This window comes from Gymnogyps californianus, chromosome 2, assembly GCF_018139145.2.
Source record: "Gymnogyps californianus isolate 813 chromosome 2, ASM1813914v2, whole genome shotgun sequence".
NCBI classification, from domain to species: Eukaryota; Metazoa; Chordata; class Aves; order Accipitriformes; family Cathartidae; genus Gymnogyps; species Gymnogyps californianus.
The window spans coordinates 70,071,527-70,097,888 of record NC_059472.1 but is presented as its reverse complement, the minus strand read 5'-3'; the positions used below and the strand labels follow the sequence as shown (position 1 = coordinate 70,097,888).

The 26,362-nt window shown below is 39.3% G+C and overlaps 1 long non-coding RNA gene across 1 annotated transcript; it reads left to right on the top strand.

Annotated features, from left to right (window-relative positions):
• Positions 1-2,121: 2,121 nt before the first annotated feature.
• LOC127013531 (uncharacterized) lies at positions 2,122-16,203 on the top strand. Its single transcript, XR_007766086.1, has 3 exons — positions 2,122-2,188; positions 3,689-3,898; positions 16,009-16,203. It is a non-coding gene; the product is annotated as an uncharacterized LOC127013531 (long non-coding RNA).
• The last annotated feature ends 10,159 nt before the right edge of the window (positions 16,204-26,362 follow it).

The following is a 26,362-nucleotide window of genomic DNA, read 5'->3' as shown; positions in this document are numbered from 1 at the left end:
TATAATAATAATAGTAATGAAAAGGAATATAACAAAAAAACCCAGAGAAATAAAACCCAAAGAAAACACATTTGATGCACAATGCAATTGCTCACCACCTGCTGACCAATGCCTGAGCAGCGATCCGGTCGACTCCCCCCTGTTTATATACTGGGCATGATGTTCTATGGTATGGAATATCCCTTTGGCTAGTTTGGGTCAGCTGTCCCGGCTATGCTCCCTCCCAGCTTCTTGCACACCTGCTTGCTGGCAGAGCATGTGAACTGAACAATCCTTAAGATAAGTGCTACTTAGCAACAACTAGAACATCAGCATGTTATCAACATTATTCTCACACTAAATCCAAAACCCAGCACTGTACCAGCTACTAAGAAGAAAATTAACTCTATCCCAGCCAAAACCAGGACAGTCAGGTGGAACTTACTGACTTTTTTGTTCGCAAACATGAATGTAGGAGACATATAAGGAATGGCTTAAATTCTTATGCAGTGGTACACCTAAACCTGAGACTTAAGTGGAAGTCAAAGGCATATTCGAGAAGTTGACCAAGATACATGAAGTTTGCTGAATTGACTAAGACTGAGGCAGAGAAAGAGAGGTGAAAGAGAAGTTGGGCAATTGTCATAAATTAAAGAGGGAGTGCTAGTTTGGCATAAACATTTACAGCAAAGTTCTGTAAGAGACTTGGGCCTGTGGTAAAAGAAATTAATTCATGCCATCTTATTTTATACATGTATTCCTAATTAAACAAAGGTATTGTGAGCCCATCATCTGTGACTTGTAATAGAGCCAACTTACAGGCAGATAAATGTCAGACAACTTCTTAGTGAAAAGATCCTGTGCAAGCGCTTGAAATGGGATCCAGTTTCCCAGGAGCAAACTGGTGATCTGTTTTCCCGTGGGACCAAACCGGAGCAAATCATGTTAGTAAATGGCAAACATACTACCACTAACCAGAAAGGAGCTTCAATTTGAACTCAGAGAGCAACCAAATCACACCACTAAGCAAATGAAGGAGCTACAGGCCTTAGAAGAAACTAGTTGTTAGGATGTGGGGCTGGGCAAGCGCTATGCCCGAGTTAGAACAGACATCTGTAATATGTGTATTACTGGGTGTGCAGGCCATGAAAAGTTCAGAAGAAGGTCAGTCTGGTAAAAGATTGAGGAAAACCATCATAGTTCATTTGTCTCAATATCCCATTTTCCAAAATGGTCAGAATGAGTGAATATAAAGACTGGAGCTGGAGGAATTGAGTGTTTTTCTAGCAAATAGCTTGCCTGGCCAAACTCTGCTTGCATGGCAGATCACAACCTTTGAAAGATACTGGGCTACCGAGATCTTGTAAAGGTCTATGAGGTGCCCTTCCAAACCAGGCCCAAGAAAAACACGTCCAAGAGCTATTGCCAATATTTTAGCAGTAATGAAAAATTAAGGGAAAAAACCCAAACTCGGTTATTTGGTCGTTCTGTGGAAAACAAAACAAAAAAGAAAAAATGGCCTGGACACAAAAACCATAGCTATAAATTTGAGTAGAGCTGATAGTCACAAGTGTCAGATATGAAAGTCATTCAGTTGTTGGAGAAATGGAAGGATATAAAATAGAAGCAGCAAATAAAACTGCAAGAGTGACCCTAAAATTTTAGTTCTGGTCTAGGCAGCTGGAGAGCAGTAACACAGGTTTGGCTGTGAAGTGCACTGGGATGGTGACTCTGGGCAAGGAAAACTGTTAGTAGATGTGATAAAAATGAAATCCAAAGAGTAAATGTGCAGGAAATAAATAGAAACTACAAAGTATCATGGCTCTGAGAGCAGCAATAGGCCTTAATAGCTCTAACCAGCCTCACCTGGGGCCTCTGCCCACACCCTTGCCCATGGACCCAGAAGCCCCATTTCAAGTCAGTCTTAGGGCTTCAGGTGTGCCTCAAGTTATGCTGTAGGTGTGCCTCTAATTCCTGGAGGGACTTCAGACCTGTGTTGTAGGTAGCTTGTCTCCTGGATGGATGCATTTAGATGTACTTTATTACTTGTCTTCTGTCTTGTCTTTGTTTTCTGGGTTGACTTTGGACCTGTGTTGTAACCTTATCTCCAGTCATGTCTCCTTTTGCTCTTGGCTAGACTGTCTGCATGGACTCTGGACCTGGTTCATCACTTTGCCTTGTCTGGGACTGCCAGAGGACCCTGTTACCAGTAAGTATCCTGCTCTGTGTACTGTGTTCAGATGTTGTGGGACTGTGCCCTGGTCAGCAAGGGCACTCAGCTTGGGGCTTGCCTTCCCTTAGGGAAGCAGCTGGCCCTTGCTGCTCCCTGACACAAAGTGAATCCTTCTAACTGGTTGAAGTCGATTAGGCTGTGGTTGATAAACATGCACTTATCCAAAACTGAGATAACTGAGCCTGCAGATTTGACCTCTGAAATTTGAGGAAGAAAGCTGGAAAGCAAAAACAAGGGTTGAAATAATAGTTGGCTTGGATTCCAATATGATAAATAACTGCTTAATAAGTGGCAGGGAAAAACATCCTAAAATTTCATCTGTGGAAGTTCCTCATGCAGATGTGGGCTAGGTGAGGCAAATTGCAGGAAAGCAGTATGCTGTCACAGTTGTTTTTTCAGTCAACAAAGTTTCCTGGCTCCAGGGATAGAAACCATAATGGCAACTAGGTGTAATAAATGGGTGCTCAGTGAAAAGGAGGGATTTGTTGAGTCTTGTCTTGAAACTTTCTTAATGGGATGAAATTAGCAGAATTCCTTGAAATAGAAACAGCTCCCTGATGATTTTGCCAAATAACTCTCACAAACAGCAAATACTCAACGAAGGGGAGGGTTGCTGCATAGCAGGAAGCTGTGGATCTGGTAAAAGTGGGACTAGAAAAAAAGCATAAAGGGGAACAAGAAACACTTGTTCCAGGACATTGGTAGTATTTTTTTAAAGGAACAAAAAAGCCAAGATAGTTGTAATGGATGAGGGTAGCATAAGCTGTTTTCTGAAGAACACCGAACCATTCAGTAGCTGTCTGACCAAGTACCCCCATCAGAGAAGAAAGAGTTGTTGGAGGTTATTGAAGAAATGTACTAAGAAGCATGGGTTTTCACTATCCCTGACTCCTGTTTGTAGTTTGTTTCTTCAGCAAGAGCTCAAAGAGGTAGAATAATGAAGAATACAGTGTGGCATAGATGTCTCCATAGCATAGTACGATGACTTTGTGTTGCATAGTAGAAACTTCTGGAAATGAAACATTACTAATAATCTGTGATAAGTGTATGGCCAAAAATCTGAAATTAAGCCCAAATAAACCAGAGCTGCTTCAAAAAGAAATTGTGTTCTTTGGGCCTACTGTCAAGGAAGGGGGAATTTCTACTAGTGATGACAACACATACTATATATGGATTACTAGTGTTGTAAGCACTCCCAGATGTGTGCAGTTTTACAGTTTTTAAAAATAGCTGCTTTTGTGCATGGAGAAGGAAATCCATTTGAATGTGACTTGGCACTGACATGGTTGAAACCAGCTGTGCTGTCCTCCTTGGGTTTCAAAACGGATTCTTGCATGCATGGGCTTGGATGGTCTTGAAACAAACAAAAAGGCTAAGAAGATCAATGGCTTATACAGAAAATCTGAGCTTTATAAAAAGAGAAGTAAATGTGCCACTGAGTGTTGGGTAAGTCTAAGGAGTATTTTCACTTTTTAGGAGTATGAGGAATTTCTGTGACTAAGATGCTGCCTGCATTTGGCTCCTTAGAGTCAACAATCCTAGAGGTCAGACTCTTGACCAGCTGGAAAATCTGCAGAGTGATTATGTCATGATCAGACGGAGACGTGGCACTGCTGAAGTCTGAGCTGCAATAGACAGCAGGGAAAAGTTGATTTCTGTGTTTTTCTTGAAGTTGGAGAGAGGGTGGTAAGTTTACTTTTCATGGCTTGCAGTAAGTGTACACATAAGTTCTTTGAAAGACTGTATGGTTGCAGGTTATGTAGACACAAATGGGATACAATTACTTTAAGCAGCTGATGAGCATGGCTGTGGCAGCACAGAACTCAAGTTCTAAAATTCAAACGAAGCTATCCATGAACCTAAATTAAAGTGTAAGTGCCCAAGCTGAGCCAAGATATGTAATGCTAGGCTACCTGAGATGGCTGTCTGAAAACTAACATAGGTATGACCACAAGTGGTGGTCAAGTATTTATTACAATGTACATTTGTATCTATTACAAAGTCTAAAAGAAATGGAAAAGTCTTAGAAAAGAGATACCGGAAGACACATGTTTAAAAGAAAAAAAGGAAGATGCACCTTGCATGATTAGAGATTTCTTGATAAAATCAAAAAGCTTGGATTTTAAGCTTATAGTTTAAATAATTGTTTTAAGAACTAGGAACTATTAGTGTTTGATTAGTATGCTTATTGGCACAATGGAAAAGGGGTTTCCAAGGCTATGTCATGATTCAAAATTGCCAGACTTCTGTCTACCTCCTACATAGGGATACCAGTAGCTCATAGGAATCATGATTGATTAATGGCTTTCTCTGAGTAAATGTGATCTGAAATGTGTTATGTGCTTTTTATCAGGCTGTTTATTCCTTGAGCTTAATGTGTGTGAATAATTTCAGAGATGCTGCAATTGGCTCTAAAGACCAATTATGGTCCTTAGAAAATGTAGTGCATAATCCTCTCAAAGGTATTTTAAGCAGACACAGTATAACCAGTTGACATTCTCATAGCCAAAATAGTCTGTCCACAGGATCATTCATTCAAAAAGTAATAATTTAATATGGAACCAAAATGTCCATTGTCCAAAATGCCACATTGGGTTCTTTTCTTAGTACCTTTCAAGGTTAGAACCTCCCCTGGAACTATTTCCTAATGGCTGTCTAATGGTTGTTAGACTCCAGTTTGGTTAGAAAGGTTTGAAAAGATCATCAGGCAAATAACTAGGAGAGTGAGAAACACAGGACAGCAAAGAAGAAAAGTCTTGGTTTAAAAACAAAAAAAAAAAGAAAAAGAAAAAAAATTTGGTGGTGTTTTTTGTGTGTGGTTTTTTTGTTGTTGTTTTTTTATGCCACATGTATTCTTGGGCTGTTTAGCAAGGCTTCCTGGGTGTACTCAGTCTTGTCAGATGAGATGAAAGCTCTGATGATATCCAAAGGCCTGATGATAAATACGCTAACCAGATATGAAGGAGCTGAAGGCTGAATCCAGTTGTTTCTGCTGCTAGTCTAGCAAGTAAGATATGACCTCATGGGAGGGCTTTAAAAATAGTGGTAGCAAAAATGGAGTTTAAGGAAGGTTAACAAGTATCACATTATACGGAAAAAATTATAAGCATGTGGTAGGATGAACCAGCATTTGATTGGCTCCCAGCCTTGTTTTGTGTGTAGCAGAGAGTCCTTCAGAAAGAGGCCACAATCCCCACTCTGTTTCTGAAGTGAACGGGAGATGTCTGCTACATTTTCTTTCCAGTAAAGATAGGTAAGGAGAGGAAGAGCTTTGTAGAAAGTGTATCCTCAGGAAATCTCTTAGAAAACAAACAGGTGATCTGCAGGGGAAAGTGGTCAGGCTGAGAAGCATTGGTGATGATAAGAAAATCAATGGTATGCTAAATGAGGAAGTTGAAATCAGAAACAAGTCCACCATCCTAGCAGCAAATGAAGATCCACCACCCACAGCAGAAAAGGAAAGCTTATGTAGGCAATAGGTGGTAAGATTCACCACCACTGCTCCTAGGAGGAAGCAATATATGATTGCTCTCTCCATCAGTCTCGGGAGACAATCTGTTCACATGACAGTCCAGGGCATGTGTTGCCTCTTTGGATCCCAAATCTGATAGGATACTTAAAAATTTCTGAGGTTCATTGAGGCCACCCAGTATTGCCCACCAATGTGGGCACTGTGCTAGAAATGATCCTGAATGGATCAAAAGTGACCGCTGGCATTTAAAGGTGAGTGGATCAGGTTTTCCAGTTAAGGTTCACACAGATACAGATATCCTGGAGATAAGCGTGTGGTCACAGAATGGACAATTTCGTGACCGTAGGATAGAGGACGCCTAAAGAAAAATGGAAAAAGTGTGTTGTTACCATTGAACTTACCAGTTCACTAACCTGGTAAGAAGAGGATTTTCTATAAAAGACAAGGAAGATAAAAAAAGCCTAACTGCATATGTAACAGTCCTGGACCAGGACAAAAACTAGGAGGTATTCAAGTCTGTGTAGACGGTTGGCTCAGTCTGATGGAACTCCTGCATGACCATGGTAAGAAGGAATAAGCAGGAAGAAATGTGAAGTCTTAATACATGATCAAAGTTATGATTTAGTTGAAACAGAAGAGAGGTGATGTGACATGACAGAGAAGTTAATAGGGAGTTTTGCCTGGGGAAGGAGGAGTCCAAATATCAAAAAGGTGTATTCTGAGATGCAGAATGCAGAGGGGAGTTAAGCCCGCTCAGGCTTTCTCAGTGATGCAGGGGGGGGAAACCCAAGACGACTATAATAATGAGAGTTCATGACAAGCCACCGAACCAGGATGACCAGCTGGATGGGGATTTTCACTAGTGATTTGTAGAATCATTTGGAGTACAGGATTCAGTGATAATAGAGGACTTTAACTGTCTGGATTTCTGTTGGGAAAAGAATATAACAGGACACAGATTATTCAACAGGTCCTTGAAATGCACTGGTGATGTTTTTCATACATATTGTGGAAAAAAACCCCCAACAACTAGAGATGAAAGCATTCTAGATTTGGTTTTTGGTTTTGGGAGTGAACTGAGACTGTTCAGGCAGAAAATAAGATAGATAACAGTGATCAGGACGTGGTAGCCTAGGAGGACTACTGGCAAAACAGAAATGGTGGATTTTAGGGAAGTAGACTTCAGTAAACTCAAACATCTGGAAGATATAATTTTCCAGGAAATGTGTCTGAGAGATAAGGGAGCCAAAGGCGGGGCAAAGATTCCTTAAATACATGAGTAGTAAGGACATACATAATTTTCCATTTTGCATGAAAAATAAGAAACATAGCAAGATAGCAGCTTTTTAAAATCAGGAGTTCTTCATTTACTTCAGGTGAAAGAAGGATGCAGAGAGGAAGAGCAAAGATCAGGTTACTCTGAGAAGCACAGCAAAACCAGGAAGATAAGGGCACAGAATAGGAAACAAGTTGCATGAGTAGCAAGAAATAATTGTCTGCATGCTCTAGCATTAAGAGGAAAGTCAAGGAAATCGTCATTCTGTGAAGGGGACAAATTTGATTACTTTGGACAAATAACACCTAGGAGGCAGATGCCATTAACGTGGTTTTTTTTGTTATCAGTCTTCACTAAAATGATCAGCTGCAAGAGGTAGCTAATTCAGTGTGGTCCAGTGAGGAAGAGATGGAAATCAGCCTTGAATGAAGAACATACAGTTTAGAGACAGTTAAGGTAGATATTGCCAAATTGGCTGAGCCTGAGGTATTTCCTCCCAGGGTAACTGGAGAATTACCTGCCGTAATCCACAGCCTCTGCAGCCAGACCTGGGATGGGGTGGCTGCTCATGGTATTGTAGTGTATGAACTCTGTGTTGGCAACTGAAGTGAAATTTGTGTTGGTAGTTGAAGTAATTTTTGTCTTCTGCTGTTCTGTCACTGGGAGTGACATAGCTTCCTGTCCTCCAAAGTTATTCCAGTTTCTCACCTGTAGTTAAATTCTGTGAAGTCTGCTCTCCTGGGTCTTAAGATACACAGCTGCCACACCAAAGGATTTTAGACTGAGGGGGTGGTGGTGGTGTGTGTGTGTATGTGTGCGTGCAGGGGCGGCAAGGTTTTATGCTGGCTTTTGCTGTTTCTGCCTGAGGAAGCCAAATAAAATAATTCTCTCAGTGGGGGTGAAAGGGGATGCAGATGTTCAAGTAAATTCTTGAGCCATTTTATGCAGTCTGTTTTCACCTGTGGCATGTTATTTTTCTGAGCTTACATGTGCATGGATTTAAATAAGGTGTCTCTTGGCAGGTTTTGCTTATGGTAGTTGCTAGTCTAAAGATATTTACTGAATTATAGGGCTTACTTGGGCTGTTGGTTTAACTTGCTGGGTGAAATATCAGTGTCTATAAATTCACTCCCATGCTAGGTTTAGGGCAAATAATAGAATAATCTTAATTCTAGTCTGAAACTGGTGATCTGTTTAGTTAAAATCATATCAAATGTAGTAGTCATTAAAGCAGTAATTTTTTTCTGGGCACTCAGTTATGCTCTATGGAAAGTAAATTAGATAAAAGTCTTATTTTTATGGTATTACAAATCAACATTTCAGAGCTATTTTTTCACAACAGAATCGTGCTGTACAGGAGGTTTAAAAACCTTGGATAAGATTTTTATTCTGTGCTAAATTATGGGATGTTTGGGTAATATTTTGGAGAAAAATATGGGTGTGGGTATATCTAAAGACCTCTGTGCAGAGATGCTGTATGGAGATATAGCATATATATGTATTTGGTATATACACACATATGCATGCAACAAAGATCCTTTTATATAATAAAATTGTATTGATAAGGAGAACATAATTCCTTAAATACACATGTAAGGCAAATACAGAGGTACTGTAGAAATACAGCAGTTACATATTGCTACATAACCATTATTTTGTAATGTATGTATGTGTGTGCAGATGCATACTCAAAAAGCTACTTCTGTGTGTCTCAGTCCTGATGCCAATGGATTCAGCACCTGGAGCTGGTTCGGTTGGTCAGGAGGCTGTAGTTGCACACACAAGTCAGGATGGTCTCCCGGAGATGATTCTGTTACCTGTAGAGAGAGAGGTGGAGAATAGGCTATGTGTGAGTCCAGCACATACCGCCATAGTCTGCGGTTACTGAATGACTCCTTGTGCTTTGAGAGAAGTGCTGAAATCGCTTTTTTGTCTTTGGCAGTACAAAACTACTTTGTGCATGATAAGAAACTGGTAACTTTTTTTGATCACATGCACTAAAGATTAAATAGCTATTAATACAGTAATTACTGAGACAGGAATCTAATGGTGCGGTTGTGAAAAGTGTCATGAAGTGTCTATAATCACTCTTAGATGACGAAGTACATGATGCTGATGTGGTCTTGTCTCTTCCACCCCGGCCTTCTCTTGCATACATTTCTATCCCATCCCTTGTGCTGGCAAAAGTTTTCACGTAGCAGTACTGCAAGCTGAATCTATGTAGCGACCTGAGGGAAAAGTAACCTGGGAGGAAAAAAGGTGAGATCAGATCCTGACCTGACTCGCATTACAGCTGTGTTAACACTTGAACAACGTGGATTGTATGGATGTGTGGCTGAGGACAAGGCAGGTATGCAGGACTTCTGACTTGGCAGCAGGCCACCCTTAGTTTCTGGATCCAGGGCTGAAGTGACCTCTCTAAGTGAGATCAGAAAATGTACTTTTTGTATTATTCTAACTGGTGACACAGATATAAAAGTCTCTCTGAAAACAAACTGCAGAAATGGGCATTCTCTTTTTGAGGATAAAATATAGCTCAAATATTTATTACTGACCAATGTGCCTATTTTGTCTGGTTTTGTCGTCTTGGCAGTATCAAGATCTAAAATAAAAATTCGTTCTAAGTCATTTGTAATATATCCATCATGCATGAAAATCAAATATGTGACATTCTTTCCCTGCTGTATATTCCATATGTTGAAATTTAAAGCTTCCTGTGGACTACTTTGTAAAAGAAATACTAGTTAATGAAACATTTCATAAATATTGGGTGTACTTACTGAGCAGATTTTGTGAGAATTCGGAGTTCTCGTACAGGATAAGAATGAGGAGCTACAGAGTACCAGGACTTGTTTAGCAGAGATCACATTGCAATATAAGATTAAAGAGCTCAGTTCCAGAGAATGAAGATAGAAGCATCTTTTACCATCAGTGAATGTTCCATGCTATGCTTTTATTATATCATAACCAGCACTCTTTACTTAATCAAAAATCCCTGTTGATTTAATTGGGAACATAGCCAAAAGAAATAGTGCAGTACCAGGTTCTTGGGGACTACTCCATTGTCTTGCATATTGTAAAACTGATTAAGATATGATAAGAAAATGAAGTGTTTGTTAAATTCTGCTAAAACAGAATGATATAGGCTGTATACAACCCAAGATACTGATAAAGATATTTATACTTTATAGAATGCAGTAAGTGTTTACTCAAAGAAATTTTACAAGCAATCATGAGTGTCAGCAACTTCTGTTCATAACACTTTGAACGTGATTAAAATGGAAAAAAACAATGCATGAGTTTAGTGGGATCATTTTCCAAATCAGGAAAAGTGATGATATTTGGCAACATGGTATTGATGGTATTTGCAAAGCATTTATTCAGGTACTTGTTGCCTGTAGCTTCAATTGCTTCACTGTTCCATGACGCAAAAGTAAAATGCTTATGGTAGTAGGAATACTTTTCAAAAGAAGTATTATTATACTGTTTTATCATAATAAAAGTGTTATTTGTGCAATAGGGCATGAAATCTGAGCTCATTACATAGGCTGTATATACAAGCAGTTGAAATTTTGTTTACAGGCTGGTTTATGCCCCTAATTAAGACCTCTGTTATAAACCACAATTCTTCATCAAGATACCCACTTCATGAATCCTTAACACAGATTTCCAGGCTTGCAAGGGAGTGCCAGGGCTGGCTGGAGTTCTGCAGCAAAAGAGAAAGTGAAATAGCTTATGTTTTCTTAGAAATACTCAAAATTGCATACATTGCTGTTCAGTTATGCCAAAGAGGTACTTAGAGATCCACTTCATCTGAAATGAGGACCCTGCTGTGGCACAACCTGTTCACTGTCTGCGCTGCAGAGTATGCCAACGTCAGCATTAAAACATGGATATGTAATTGCCATTTGGATAAAAATATCAAGGTTAGCTTAAATTTGGCTACTTTGTGTGACGTCATAGCAGTTCCAGGACCTACCTGAAACGTTGAAACCTAGATGTCCTGAGCTTAGAGACTTCCTAAGAATGGATCTGTCTGCCATCACCCGATGAAGTGGAAAGAGGAGATTTTTCCTGTCTCTCTTTCATCCTCTGGAAGCTGTTTTCATCACTGAGGAAAATTCTGCGCTTGCTTCTGCTGCTTAAGCCTCTGGTTAATTGTGCCTTGAGTGTATTGTCAGATGCCACCAGTGTTGAGGCCTGTCAGCACTTTGTTGGACCAGTGGTGGAACGGAGTGTTTATGGGATATGGCCTCCTGAAATTCCTGAGGATTTCCTCAGTTTGTCCTGTCATGAGGTTAGGGCATATTCTTGTTGATGGTTTCAGACCTTTGGTTCTTTTATGTATTGTGTTTGTTGGCAGGGGTGTGCTACTTTAAAGAGCTGCCTGAAGATTACTGCTAAGTGATAGTGCAGATTGTAGTGAATTAATTTCTCAGCAGTGTGAGTTAGGTTTGAAGCATGCATAGATCAAAGCATATGTTTTGAGTGAAAGGTGATTCTGAAAGTTGCTGAATTCTCAAGATCCCCAGGGTTTGCACACCCATATTTCCATGTGGTGGTAGAAAGCCACAGCTAGTGTGGGCTGGCATGTCCTGTTCCTCTTTGAGTTTATAGAATGGCAAAAAAGCTGCCAGAACTATCTTCATGCAAAGGCAAGGACCTGAGAAACTGTGTTGCCTTACAAGTCAAAGCTCAACCTTTCGAGGCTTTTTCCAGCCTTTTCTTGTCAACAATATTGTCCTCTGATGAGGAAACGAGGGCAGAGCTTGCAGTCTACTCCTGATTATATCTGTTGGTATGTTACTGTGAAGAAGTTTTACTCTTTCCCAGTTAAGAGTACACAGTGCTTTGAATTTTTGGTACTTCTACCTCATTTGTGATAATTTCTGTTCTGTATTCCTGTTGTTATCCATGCCAATTTTGATAGTCAGTCATCAAAATCTGTTTGAAAACAGATGCAAAATACTAATGCAGCTTCTGGCCCAATTTAGACTGTCATTGGTCTTTGTTCAAACTCATCAAATCATGATCTGCCTTTTTTTTTTTTTTTTTTTTTTTTGGCTTTGCTTTGCTGTACTATGCCAGGAAAAAACTTGGCAAATCCTATTCAATTTCCCTGTTGCTGTCGAGGTTAGATGACCCTGATAATCCTTGCTGCATTTTTTGGCTCTTTGCTTGTAGCTAGTAGCCTACTTTGTGATGGTTCTTAATTTAATCAGATCTAGAGTCCCCTCCAGATGTCTGGAATACAGATTCCTAGTTATCCTACTATCTTTGACTTAAAGACATTGCAGTCTCTGAATTCCTCTGTTCATTTGAGTTCCCTGAAGAGCTCCCTAGGTTTACGGAAGTTTACCCTTTTGAAGTTGATAATTCAGTTATGAAACTATTATTTTAGCCCTTTGATTTAATTTATGTTAACTCAGCTTTCAATGGTAAACTATTTAAATCTTCATTACATGACAAAATCAAATTTAAATAATGTAAATTTTTGTTAGCTCTGGCTATTTGTTACACAGGTTTGTTGGCTGTAACATCCAACAGTGGGTTGCCTCCACCCATATCATTAGCTGTTATTACTGTCTATAGTCAGTTCTAATCTTTGTCAGGAAGTTTATCTATTGTGACAGGAGACCTTGTCACAATAGCTAATAGTATTTCTCTTTCCAATGATGTTACAGTGATCTTTATCCATATTTATATCTGACTGTGGATCTCTCATAAACTTTCACCTTGATTCCAGCAGAAACTCTTTATCTTTTAAAAAATAGACTTTTATCAAAAATAGTGCTTTCCTTCATAATGCCTTATAGCTTGTTGCATATCCCACTGCTCTCATCTTAATATTAATCTTTCCTGAATGGTATCTGTCCTTCTATATCTATACTGCAGTTCTGCATTCTATGTTATCAGGCTTCTATTTTCTCCTTAACATTCATTTTCACATCCTATAAATGTGTTTCAAGATCTTCCATTGTGTTGAGAAAGCTCCTGAGAGTTGTTTACACATCAGAGTTGTTTCTTACTCTGTTGCTTATATAGAGCAGACTCAGGCATGTCATCTCCTGTTACCTGATTGCTGTTCACAGTCTTAATTCTTTTTATTTACCATATGTTCTCCTGCTACCACAGGTTTTTTTAATCCATGTCTGAATTCTCATTTACCATATATTTTGTCTTTCCTCTAGTGTTTGGAGATCTATTATTTCTCAGTTTAAAACTTCTTATCAGTTGTGTCGGCTTTGATCCCAGGTAGCTATTCCCTTGGACATTCAAGTCAAATTTATCTCTTGAAAAATGACTTCCTTCAATAAATGCATCTCAACCGTCAAACATTACAGAATCTTCCTTATACCGCTCATCATTTAGCTGTTGCTTAGTTTATTCTCTTATTAGGCTTTTTACTCCTTCTCTGGAGACTTGATGTCCCTGAAATTCATACAAATATCTACTTGTTTGCAAGTATTCCCCAAAGCAGTTAGTCCTTGATAGTTTGGTGGTGTTTTTTTTTTTTTTTTTTTTCCCAGTGGGAATTGGGCAGTATTTGTTTTGGGGGTTTGTAATTGTTTTGCAGGTTCACCTGCCAGTTGCACCTAACAGAGATTATACCATTTTGGTTTTTTGATCCCCTTCCGTGACCAGACTAACAGCCAGTAACAAGGAGGCTACGGTCGCACAGACCTGCCTCTCCACGTGGTGCTGTGAATCTCCAGCCCTTTCCTCTGTATGCCATTTTTAATTCTGTCTTGGACTCTGAATGTCCCTTCTGTTTTCTTTCAGTGTTTCTATGTACTGACTTGGTTCCCCTTCAGTTTCCAATGCCTGGTATTCTCATTATCTTATTTCAGAGCTAGCATCCATTTTCTTCCTTCTTGCTACCCTTATTTTTTACTTTTATTTCCTAGGGCATCAAACCTCCTTCTCAGTTCTGTTTCATATTCACAAGTTAGTCTAGCCTTTTGAGTTCTCCTTGTCTTTTTCTTCCATGGGCAGCTATCCTCAGCTAGCAATGCTTTTCATCTCCTCTTGTGCAGTATACAGCTGAAGGTTTCATAGATATGCTCCTCTCTTCCCTTTTGTCCCAAAAGACATGTTGGCTCTAACATCATCAATTGAATTCTGAGTCTTTGAGCCCATTGTGTGTGTGTTTTCCAGGTATCCTCTGAAGGATAATGAGGTTCCCACTATTTCATTATCTTGTATCCTTATCCTAGTATGCTTCAGAGATAAACATCATCCTTTATTGAAGTCTAATTGCCATTATCTAACCATCCCTGTCTTGGAGTTGTGACCAGAAGAGGTGGTTGCTCATCTGACATGCACTCTGTTTTTTCTATGTTTGTTTTTTGAACTACTTGGCAATGCTGAATTGAACCCAGATTACTTGCTTTTCTCAAAGGTGACATAATCATTGTCCTGTATATTACTTGTGCCTTGAGACTTCATAATGTCTCTTGGTAAAGTTATTACACATTGTGTATGCTATTGTACTATTAACTGAGGCAGGGACAAGACCAAGTTGTGCCTCTTCCTCCACAAGAATTTTTAATACATACATGGCTACATGGTCGTTTCTTTTGTTCTGTATTATATAGAAATATTCACTTACAATGAAAAATCTCAACAGTATATTTAAAAATATATAATTATAGCAATTGTGACTGCGCTCCAGAATTAAATACAGACTTTGACTAATCTGAGTAGTGCTGCAGACCCAAATGTTTCATTTTGCACAGCGCGAATGTGTTTTATGAAAAGAAAAAACAGTTTCAACAAGAAACTCCAAGTCCAGAGAGGTGGGAGAGTTGTCTCTATCTAGACTAGAGAAGTAGACAGTGAGGTAGACTGAACACTGGCTGAACTGCTGGGCACCAAGGGTTGTCAGCAGTGGCACGAATTTCAGCTAGAGGCAGGTCAATACTGGTGTACCCCAGGGGCTGATTCCTTCAAATCTCAATATTCTGAGTTTCAGCACGTAAGCGGTGTGTGAAGGACTTTCACCCACCTTTTTATGTGTCTTTTGTGAAAACTTACACGTTCTGAACATATCAAGTAAATTGCATCTAACAGCTGTTAACAGTTTATTTCTTACGTTCTGTGGAGTTTAGATGTGCACTGCAAATCCACCAAGGTGGTGGTACTAGGACTTGGATGGAGTTTGTGGAGACTTGAGAATTTATGGATTTAGGAACTTGTAGGACGAGATGTTTTCTGGTCTGGGGCTTTGAGAATGGCATAGTGCCAAAATGCTGAATTAGGCATGATTATACAGAGAGCCTGTACCTGGATCCATGGGTCAGCTGATTCAGTGATTAAGTAAAATCTCTGTGGATTTTTAACCCTTTTTTTATCTAATGCTGTTGAACTTTATATTTTACTAATCATAGGGGCTTTTTTATTATAAAGTTATCCTAGTAGAAGTACTTTGACTGTAACTGGCTCACCCCTTAATCATATCTTGGATGCATGAATGAATTTTGTGTCATTTTCTGCAAAGCAGGTTTTCCATCACTGTAAATCAGTTCAGAACCCCTTCCAGTTTTTCAAAATCATCTTCAAACTTAGGACACCAGAATCAAGGATAGTCTTAAAAATAACTAAAGTTAGTTGTTTCCCAGGTGTCTGGAACTTATAGGTTGGGCTTCTGCCACTTTGCCATGCTGTATTTGGAAATTATTTGTTTCTCTTTGCATAAGTTTTTTTCTTCTGCCCTTTGCTGCCAAGAGCACCCCAAAATACTTCAATTTAATGATTGCTAATTGGTTGATAGATACGAAGACTTGTAGAGAGTACCGAACTGACAAGTGCAGCTGGTGGAGATAACAGCAGTGCAAGAGTTGAACAGAGAATCTGTTCAATAGGGCCAGGTGAATGAAGCTCTTGTGGACCCGAAGGTGTTAATGAGTAGGCAATAAATTTCCCAGACTTGCCTGGCAAAAAAATTTAGATGTTAAAAAAAGGTAAGTTCTAGTTCCCTTACTTGATGGCCTCTGGTAGATGCTTGCTGAATATCTATGTGGCTCAAGTGCATTTTTTCCCTCCAAGGTGTGAGGCTGTGAACCTGTTTCATGAGGACAGTGCTAGCCACTGTGGATAACTGGGACTCTGGAAGAAACTCTTACAAGAGCCAGCTGTAACTTCTGCACACGTGCAGGGTACGCAGTGCTAAGCTGAGACTGAAAGAAGCAAACCTCTATCACATTTCTGTACTCTGATTTCCAAATAGGACTTGATACCAAAAATAAAATGTACAAAGAATACTTCTTTGTGGGAAGAATGGGGTAACTGAGGGCCTTGTTAGTACTGAAATGTGTGGAATACATGAAAGGAAGTATAAACAGTATTTCACTTTGTAACTGCAGGGCCTTGGAGGGGAGAAAAAGAGAAAGATAATAGGAAAACAGTGAAGTGGCTGGTTTAGGTTGTTTAATACTGTTTAATTAAATTATTCTGGAATAAGACTTATATCGTAAATAAAGCTTAAATTTAAATTAAAATTGTCAAGATAAAATAGCAAACTAAATAAGAGGAGTTTTATTAAAAAGACGCTAAATGTATAGGCAGAAGTAAAACTTCTCCAGTTTGAATAATTGTCATTAGAAAAACCCCAAAACATACTGACAACTCAGAGCAAATGCATATTGCCTGTGTGTGTTGTGGGGGAAGTAACTGAATACCAAAAGAAGGATGCTATGGGTAAAGAACATGAGTAAATATGCCATAAGTAAATAAGGTTTCTGAAAATGTGACAAATTCCTTAAAAGAAGTTGAGATTGTAGCTAAATGAGAACAGAAAGGCAGTTAAAAAAAAAAAAAATGTTCAGAAAAACTGAAGAAATAACTTACAAGAGGCATAGATATGAATAACAAATCAGTTTTCCTGGTGTGTTCAAAAAGTAAGCCTGCTGGAGACCTGTAAGTCCAAGAGGTGATCAGCATATGAAAGAGGAGACAATATAGCTGAACCTCTTTTTTTCATATGTATGTACATTCAAGAAGAACTTGGTGAGGTTTTCCAGATGGAAATCCTTTTTGATGGGTAAAAATGTTGGAGGATCTTCCTCAAATCTAATTATTGATGGATGAGGTCTCTGAGCAAATGGACGAAAAGGACAAGAATAAGTCTCTAGACAGAGATGACATTCACTCAAGAGCTCTAAAGAAACTTGGAGATGAAACAGCTGAATTACTGAGGTACATGACCAGTCATTTAAGTCTATCTTGGTATCAAAGATGGCTAATGTGATGCCAGTTTTTAAAACACTATCTCCAGGAAACATCTAGAGAACTACATGTAAGTAAATTCGGTGTCTGGTAAGCGGGAACAAACTTTTCTGAAGAATATCAATATTAGATGGACAAGTGGAAAACATATACTTGGGATAAGCCTTCATCTTTTGTTTAAAAAAAAAAAAAAAAAACCAAACAAAAAACAAACAGGTCTGTCAGTGTTCTGTGGATTCAATAAACATATTTCCAAAAACAGTTTATCAAGATATCTCACCAAGAGACCATGAGATAACAGGGAAGGTTCACATATTGTCGTGGTTTAACCCTAGCTGGCAACTAAGCACCATGCAGCCACTCTCTTACTCCCCACCACCCAGTGGGATGGGCGAGAGAATCGGAAAAAAAAAAAACAACAACCCCAAAACCAAAACAAAAAGAAAACTTGTGGGTTGAGATAAAGACAGTTTAATAGGACAGAAAGGAAGGAAAATAATAAGAATAACAAAATGACAATAATAATACTAAAAGAATTAGAATATACAAAACAAGTGATGCACAATGCAATTGCTCACCACTCGCTGACCGATGCCCATTTAGTTCCCAAACAGCAATCTGCCCCTCCTGGCCAGCCCCCCCCCAGTTTATATACTGGGCATGATGTCATATGGTATGGAATATCCCTTTGGCCAGTTTGGGTCAGCTGTCCTGGCTGTGTCCCCTCCCAACTTCCTGTGCCCCTCCAGCCTTCTTGCTGGCTGGGCATGAGAAGCTGAAAAATCCTTGACTTAGTATAAGCACTACTTAGCAACAACTAAAAACATCAGTGTGTTATCAACATTATTCTCATACTAAATCCAAAACACAACACTATACCAGCTACTAGGAAGAAAATTAACTCTATCCCAGCTGAAACCAGGACACATATGGATTAATAGTGGATTATAAACTAGGGAAAAGGAGGGCATGGGTAAAACATTGTTTGTCACAGTGGAAGGAATTTGCCGATGAAGTCTGCTATTCTGTCCTGCAATGTGCTTTTTAGCATATTCATAAATGATCACAAAAAGAATGAATACTGAGGCAACAAAGTTTGCTGATGATACTGTCTACTGATGATAAAGAGCTGTAAAGCAATCCAAGAATGCTATGATAAAACAGCTGATTAAATTCAATGTAGATTAATAGATAATGATGCCCTTAAGGGGAGGCGGGGGGAAATGGTCCTAATTTTACATATTCTTGGATGGGTTGTGAGTTGACTATTACAACCCTAAATCTCATTCTGAGTGTTAATAGATAGCCTTATGGAAACAGGAGAGCAGTGCTTAGTGGCAGTCAAAAATCAGATGGAATATTATGAATTATTGTGAAAGGAACAGAGAACAAATCAGAACATCATTATGCCACTTTGCAAATCCATCTTGTACAATCATTGTGAATATAGTGTGGAATGCTAGTTTCTCAAATTAAAAAGAATATTATTGAATGAGAAAAAGCATTTAGAAGAAAAAAAAGGAGATGGGGATGATTTAAGAATGAAGTGTCTGAGTTTTTTATTTTTGAACAGAAGATACAAGAAAATAAAAAAAATATGGACTTATTTGCACGTGTGATGTGGCTGAAGAGCCATTTTCTCTCTCTTCCTCTCTCCTTATTTTCCTTTTTTTTTAGACTATTTCCCTGCTTTGTGATCCATTTATGGGCAATATGTGGAACCAAAGTATCAAAAAAGAGGCTACTGTGTAGCCCAGGATTAACACTTGACAAAAGTGACTTTTTACTGTGAAGGAAGCAGGTTTAGACATATATATGTGGAGTGCAGATGCTGCCCTCTGACCCTGCAGTCATGATGGAGGATCCACTGTATATCCATCCAATACTGTAAGGATGCAAGAAAACATATATAACAATGTTGATGTCCCCAAAAAGCATGTGGAGATGATCATCATGTAGCCCGTTCTGGAAGACAAAAAAAAAAGTGCACACCGTTTGAGAAGAGACAAGACTTGTAGTGGAACTGTATCACTTTGCAAGAGTTTACAAGACCTCAAAACATATCCAAGTATAACACCACTGCTAGATTAAAATAATTCCTGATAAAGGCAATGGATAATATTATAATATTAATCTGATATCAAATGGGATTTTTTTTTAATTTCTTTTTATTTGAGTTGAGTACTAGCACATAAGCCACGGTGAGGCCAAGGACAAGCATTAAAACAGAAGATAGAGGTGGCCAAAAGAAGATGGATACACTTCAGGGCAAAGGTTTCTTAACATAATATCCTAATGGAATGTGGTAAATAAAAGTATGGGTGAACAAAAACAATGTGAAATTGTGAAAGCAATGTGAAAATATATAAAAGACTCAGCATGAAAAGATATTTGTAATAATAAAATAATGGCAAACCCTTTTAACTAGGAGAAGGTAATTGCTGGAGGAATGAGGGAATTTGAAGAAATGTTTGAGGGCTTCATCCTGGAAAAAAAAAGGAAGTTTTTGCATGCACAAACAGCTAAATTCACTCAGTTCTTTCATGACTTGTGTCCTGCAGTAGAGTATGATATGCCTGTTGCTGTGGAGGGCCTGGGGAAGTAATCCATCGAGTGGGTACAGCTGCTGTTCTCTGTAGGGGTGGAAAAAACCCCACACACGATAAAACATTTACTAAATTCATACATCCTTAATAACTACGTATGTAAAAAGGGGAATATTTTCGGTACTGCGGTTGGAGAGATCCAGTAAATAGTGCTTGATGCCCAATGTTTGTTTTTTTAAAAATTATTCTTGATGCAGTGATAGAGGTCTGGCAAGTGTCCTGGGAGAAAGAGAAGGTGTACAAACATCTGTATGTTTTCATCAATCTGTTTGGAAAACACTGTTTCCTCAGACTGCTGTATTAATTATCATTGGCACCCAATGCATTTCACCGTCAGGAATGATAGAAGGTTAGTTCTGCAGTGGACACTAAGACCCATATACAGAACCTTTTGATTTAGGGCAAAACTCTAGAAATGCTTTGCTACAGGATACAAAGGAGGCTTTGAAAAGAGCCGTCTAAGCTGAAGCGAACTGAGGAAAGGTGTACGCTGTCTCGTGTAACACTGTTCCTTGGAAGAGCCAAATGTGCTTTAAATGGACTTCAGATGAATAGTGATGTTGATGCTATTAGGGCTTATGCAATAAGAATACATGTATAAATAATGCCTTAGAAATGTGCTAAAACTACAGGCAAAAAATAACGCAGGAAAATCCATCTGGGGAGCACGGGAAAAAAAGATCCTATGCAGTAAAGTGAACAGAGTTGTTAGCCTTGGCTGTCCATCTGTTCTTTCACTCCTCTGAGAAAGCCCTCCCTGAACATGCTGTCACTAAAAAGGTCACCATAAAATCAAATCCATTTGGGCTAGCCGTCGTCTACTTTGATAATAGCTCCTATTGGGACATTAGGCTGTTTGCAGTGAAGTGTGGGTAAAGCTATGCCGCCATAGGGTTGTGAAGATAGTAAATCCCCTCCTGAAGAGGAATGTGGGGTCTAATTGACAGTGTGCTTCAGCTATAGGTGGACAAAGCAAAGCTTGCTTTGCTACCTGCTACCACTTTTTTTTGCTCAGAGAACTGAAAGTATGCGTGTCTGCAGAGTCAGAATCTTATGTTCCAACTGCAGGTGTATACAGACAGAGCAAAATGAAAAGCTCAGCATTTTGGTGTTCAGGAGAGACCCATAATTCATGAAAACAATGCTGTGCTATAATGTTACAGAGCTGAATGATTCTGTAGTGGAGAAACAGAAATAGTTTCAAATTGTGTTGGAAAAGATAGCGTTCCTGATATATCAATATGTACTGCAGAGAAGTAGATGTTTTCTTTTCTGCATTCAATAGGAAATGAATTAGTGGTCAATCAACCAGCCATTTTGCTCAGGAAAAGTGTTAGAAAACAGCTACAGTGGGTAGGATGTCTTTGGGGTAGGAAGGGATCTGCTGGTTAGAAACAAGTCCCATGGCCTCTACAGCCATTTTGGGGTGTCATTCTCCTAAAATGAGATGGAATGATGACTTACCATTGCGTGATAATATCACAGGAAATCTTAGAGCATTAGGTTATTTAATTTTTTCTTGGGAAAGGGAGATACAAGTAAAATACCTCAAACTGCCTTTGCAAGAGGTTTTTGGAAATGGTTGTTGGGTGGTGTAGAAACTCATGTAAGCTATAGCCAATCAGATCTTGTACATTAAGTGAAACATGCTTTTGCCAGGCTCCTTGGCTCTGAACATTACAAACCTCAAGATACAGAACGCTTTTCTCTCATTGTTCCGATGAATATTTCAGATTGGAATAGCTTAAACAGGAAAAGCTGTAGAGCATTCCAGCAGAATTACCAAGGGCTTTGTGTTGCAGGCATTGTGCAAGGAGCAGTTAGTGAGTTCAGATCTCCTCAGGTGGAGAGTGGTTAAGTAGGCTCGTGCATATAATGAGATGGCTGTTGTAAAGCCGGGGTTTCTGTAGAAAAAAGAACCATTTCCTTGGTTTTGTGCCTAGCTCTAGCTCTCCGTTCCATAGCTTTGCTGCTTTTGCAACACCTGTGGTAAAAATGAAATATTTCTTGTCAGAGAAAATGAAATATTTTGTTTTGCCCCAAAATGAAAGTAGCTTTGCTTTTCCATATTGTTGAGGAGAAAACAAACACATTCCTATCTGCTACTGTCAAGCTGACTTTTTCATTTTGCTTGGTGTCATGGTTTAACCCCAGCCAGCAACTAAGCTCCACGCAGCCACTCACCCCTCCTCTCTCCCAGTGGGATGGGGAGGAGGATCAGGAAAAAAAGTATAACTTGTGGGATGAGATAAGAACAGTTTAATAACTACAGTAAAATAAAATATAATACTAACAACAATAATATAATAATAGTGATAAAAAGGAATATTAAAAAAAAAAAGAGAGAAATAAAACCCAAGAAAAGACAAGTGATGCACAATGCAATTGCTCACCACCCGCTGACCGATGCCTGAGCAGCGATCCGCCCCTTCCGGCCAGCTCCCCCCCATTTATATACTGGGCATGATGTTCTATGGTATGGAATATCCCTATGGCTAGTTCAGGTCAGCTGTCCCGGCTATGCTCCCTCCCAGCTTCTTGTACACCTGCTTGCTGGCAGAGCATGGGAACTGAACAATCCTTAAGATAAGTGCTACTTAGCAACAACTAGAACATCAGCATGTTATCAACATTATTCTCACACTAAATCCAAAACCCAGCACTGTACCAGCTACTAAGAAGAAAATTAACTCTCTCCCAGCCAAAACCAGGACACTTGGTCAGGTTTTTATGTTCATTCTCCAAGCAGAAATCCATTGTTCACCCAGCCCTGCTCTACGTCTCTTAGTGATCAGCTGCTCCCCACTCATTTGCAGAATGAAGGGCTGAGCCTTAATATGTGCCCTGAGCCCGTACACGCCAGAGGGGAAGGGGCTGTGGCCGTCTGTGTGCTGCTGAACTCAGTGCAGAGTAAAGCAGTGTCCACCTCTGTACAGAAACTTTCTTGTAGTGGAGACAGGGTAGAGGGTAAAAGGAGTAACATGGTACTTTCACTGAAATGTAGTTAGACCAGCTAAACTGGAATAAGAAACATATAAGTTGAAATAAATGTATTCATGAGATTTTTAGTACTGGTTAACAGAATTAATGTTATATCTTTGGTAAAATGACATGGTTCTGATTGGAAACAAGTCATGAGTCTATAAATATTCTTCAGATCAGTAAAACTGTAAAACTTGTATTAGCACGTTCTGAGTGAGCAATTGGGAAGGGTAGAATAAATATAGAGAATGTTTTATCTTAGAATAGATGACTGGTCAGTGTTCAGCTTCTGTCAGAGGATATGCCTTAAAATGTGGCTACTGGAACATGGGGATACTGATTACCTGCTTTTTTTCCCAGATTTAACCCATGTCACACAGGTGACTTTAGAATGAACCTAAGTTTTGACAAGGATAAATTGCACTTAGATTAAATGCGACTGTTTCGACACTTCCACAAAGTAATTGATTTTGTGTTAGAAAGGACCATTAGATCATTTAGTTCAAGATAGCAAGGTAGCACAACCCCTAGATCATTACATGCACAGAGCTGAACAACTCATAATCTGTTATACTCTTTCAGAAGGGTAGGCAACCTAAATTTCAAAACTGTAAGAGATGATTCATTATTCTATCTCATTGTTAAAAAGTGGTGACTTAATTCTATCTGAATTTGTTTAGTGTTAGCTATGAGTTATGGGTTCTGCTTTTACTCTTCTCCACTAGATTAAAGAGCCTTTTAAACATCTGATGGTTTGTTTCAATGAATATACTCATTCACTCTAATGAAATCACTGCTTGATCTTCTTTTGGTAAACTAAACCAATGGAACTTCTGAATTCATTTAATGTAAAGCTTGGTTCAGTCTAAATCACTTTTGCACTTCCTCTGTATATATATAATAATATATATATTATTTCTGAGACTAGAATTACTGTATCTTCATTGTAGTTCTTATCAATGACATGAAGAAGTAAAGTATATCTTGGTATTCTTACATACTGCTGTTCTCTTTACATACATTCACAATAGCCTTTTCTGTGGCAGAGCTGGGCTGGGAGTTTGTGTTCAGCTGTTTGACAACTATTTAGGAGTTATAATGGATGAAGTCACTGTTTTCCTGAATACAGTCTTTTAGTCAAGTGATATGACTGGTATTCCTTGCTTCTATATCCATGACCATGCATTTGACTGCATTAGGGTACATGCTGTAAGAATGGGCTTAAATGTACTAAATTACTTTCAGATCACTGTGCACAATTGCCCTCTCTACCTTACTTAATGTTCTGCAGACTTTGGTGGATCTACAAATCTGATAATGAATAAGTTTTTATTTAGTTCCATATCATTTATGAAATATTGAAAGGCATCAATCTGTGTAACACAAAATCATTACCACTTGATGATTCTTAGTGACTACTTAAGTCACTAAATAATTACTATTTAAGTTCCATTAGTTATTAAGATCTTTATTCATTTAATGTGATTTTCAGTGACAGAGCAGAGTGCTAGATTTTTTTGCCCCTTTGAAAAAAATATCTTAGAGACTACTTGTCCACTGTTGACATCTGTCTTGTGTGGTCACTAAAATCCATTTTCAAACACCTTACAACAAATGTTGAAGTTCCTAGCTTTTACTTCTGAGATATTTATGATACATGATTGGCAACCCTTTCTGGAATCACAGTATCGCTGAGTTTGAAAGGACCCCGGGAGATTGCCTAGTCCAACTGTCATGCACAAAGCAGGGTCAGCTAAAGCAGGTTGCTCAGGACTGTGTCTAGTCAGGTTTTGAATGTTTCCAAGGATGGAGACCCCACAACATCTATGGGAAGCCTGTTCCAGTGTTTGACCGCCCTCAGAGTAAAGAAGTTTTTTCTGATGTTTAAATGGAATTCCTTTTATTTCAGTTTGTGCCCATTGCCTCTTGCCCTGCCACTGAATATGACTGAATCTGACTCCATCATCTTTATCTCCTCATTATTGATAAGATCCCTATGAGCCTTCTCTTCCACATGCTGAACTGTTCCAGCTTTCTCAAGCACTTCTTTTATGAGAGATGCTCCAATCTTCATGGCCCTTCATTGGACTCACTCCAGTAAGTCCACGTCTCTCTTGTACTGAGGAGTCCAGACTCTGACACAAGACTCCTGATGTGCTCTCACCAGTGCTGAGCAGAGGCAAAGGATCACCTCCCTCAACCTGCTGGTGATGCTCTTCCTAATGCAACCCCTTTGCCATGAGGGCACATTGCTGGCTCATGGTCAGCTTGTTGTCCACCAGGACTCCTAGGTCCTTTTCTGCAGAGCTACTTTCCTGCTGGTTGACCCCTAGCATGTACTGGTGCATGGCGTTATTCATCCCCAGCAGCAGGACTTTGCATTTCTTTGTTGAAGTTCATGAGGTTCGTCTCTGCCCATTTCTGCAGCCTCTTGAGGTCTCTTGGGATGGCAGCATACCTATCTGGTGCCTCAGCCACTCCTCCTAGTTTTTATCATCAGCCTCACAGTGACATTAGCCAGCTCCCTCAGTACTTGTGGGTGCACCCCATGAGGACCCGTGGACTTGTGTATGTCCAATTTCCCTAACTTGATCCTCCCCCACCAAGAGTAACTCTTCCTTAATCCAGACTTTCCCACTGGTGTCAGGGGTCTGGGATTCCTGAAGGCAAGTCTTATGAGTGAAGACTGAGGTGAAGTACCTTGGCCTTTTCCCATGTCCATTGTCACCAGATTCCCTGCCCCATTCAGTGTCAGGCCCACTTTTTTCACCTATTATTCCCTTTGCTGTTGGTAGGCCTGTGGAAGCCCTTGTTATTGCCCTTTGTGTCCCTCACTAGATTTGACTTCAGGTGGGCTTTGACTTCCTAATCCCATTCTTGTGCGCTCAGACAGTATCTATATATTTCTCCTGGATGACCTGACCCTGCATCCCTCTCTTGCATACTTCCTTTTTATGTTTAAGTTTAGTCAGGAGCTCCTTGTTTATCTATGTGGGCCTCCTGCCACCTTTGCCTGACTTCCTACATGTGGGGATGGACCATTCTTGAGCCTGGAGGATGAGTTCCTTGAAGAACAACCATTCTGAAAGCATTTGTATGTTTGGTTGAAAACAGCAAAGGAGAGTCTTGGAACTACAAATAGTGCAGGAATAGAACCATTTTAAAGTTAGGTGTTGTCAATTTCTGGGTTAAGTGGAAACACTACAGAAATACTTTCTTTCGTTTCTGTCTGCACACAGAAATATAGAGGTATGTGGAAAAACATAAACCGAAGGGATTTGGAGAAGCAGATCCAAACTTATCTGTGAAGTTTTGGCTTTGAACAAAAAGCATGAAAGTGTAGGCTAGCTGGAAATTTAAATGGACTGTAGAAAATCATCTTTGATGTTACTGAGTTTCTCTAGGTATGATGTAATTCCTGACAGGCCTCCAGGTCAATGAATATGCCTTCAATTCAAACAAATGCAGCTTTCTAAGATACAAGATAACTTCCATGTTGTATAATAACATAGTTGATGCTTCTGATTGCCATTGTCCCTATCAAGCAATCATTTCCTGTTTTGCAGATCTATATAAGACAGCATGCA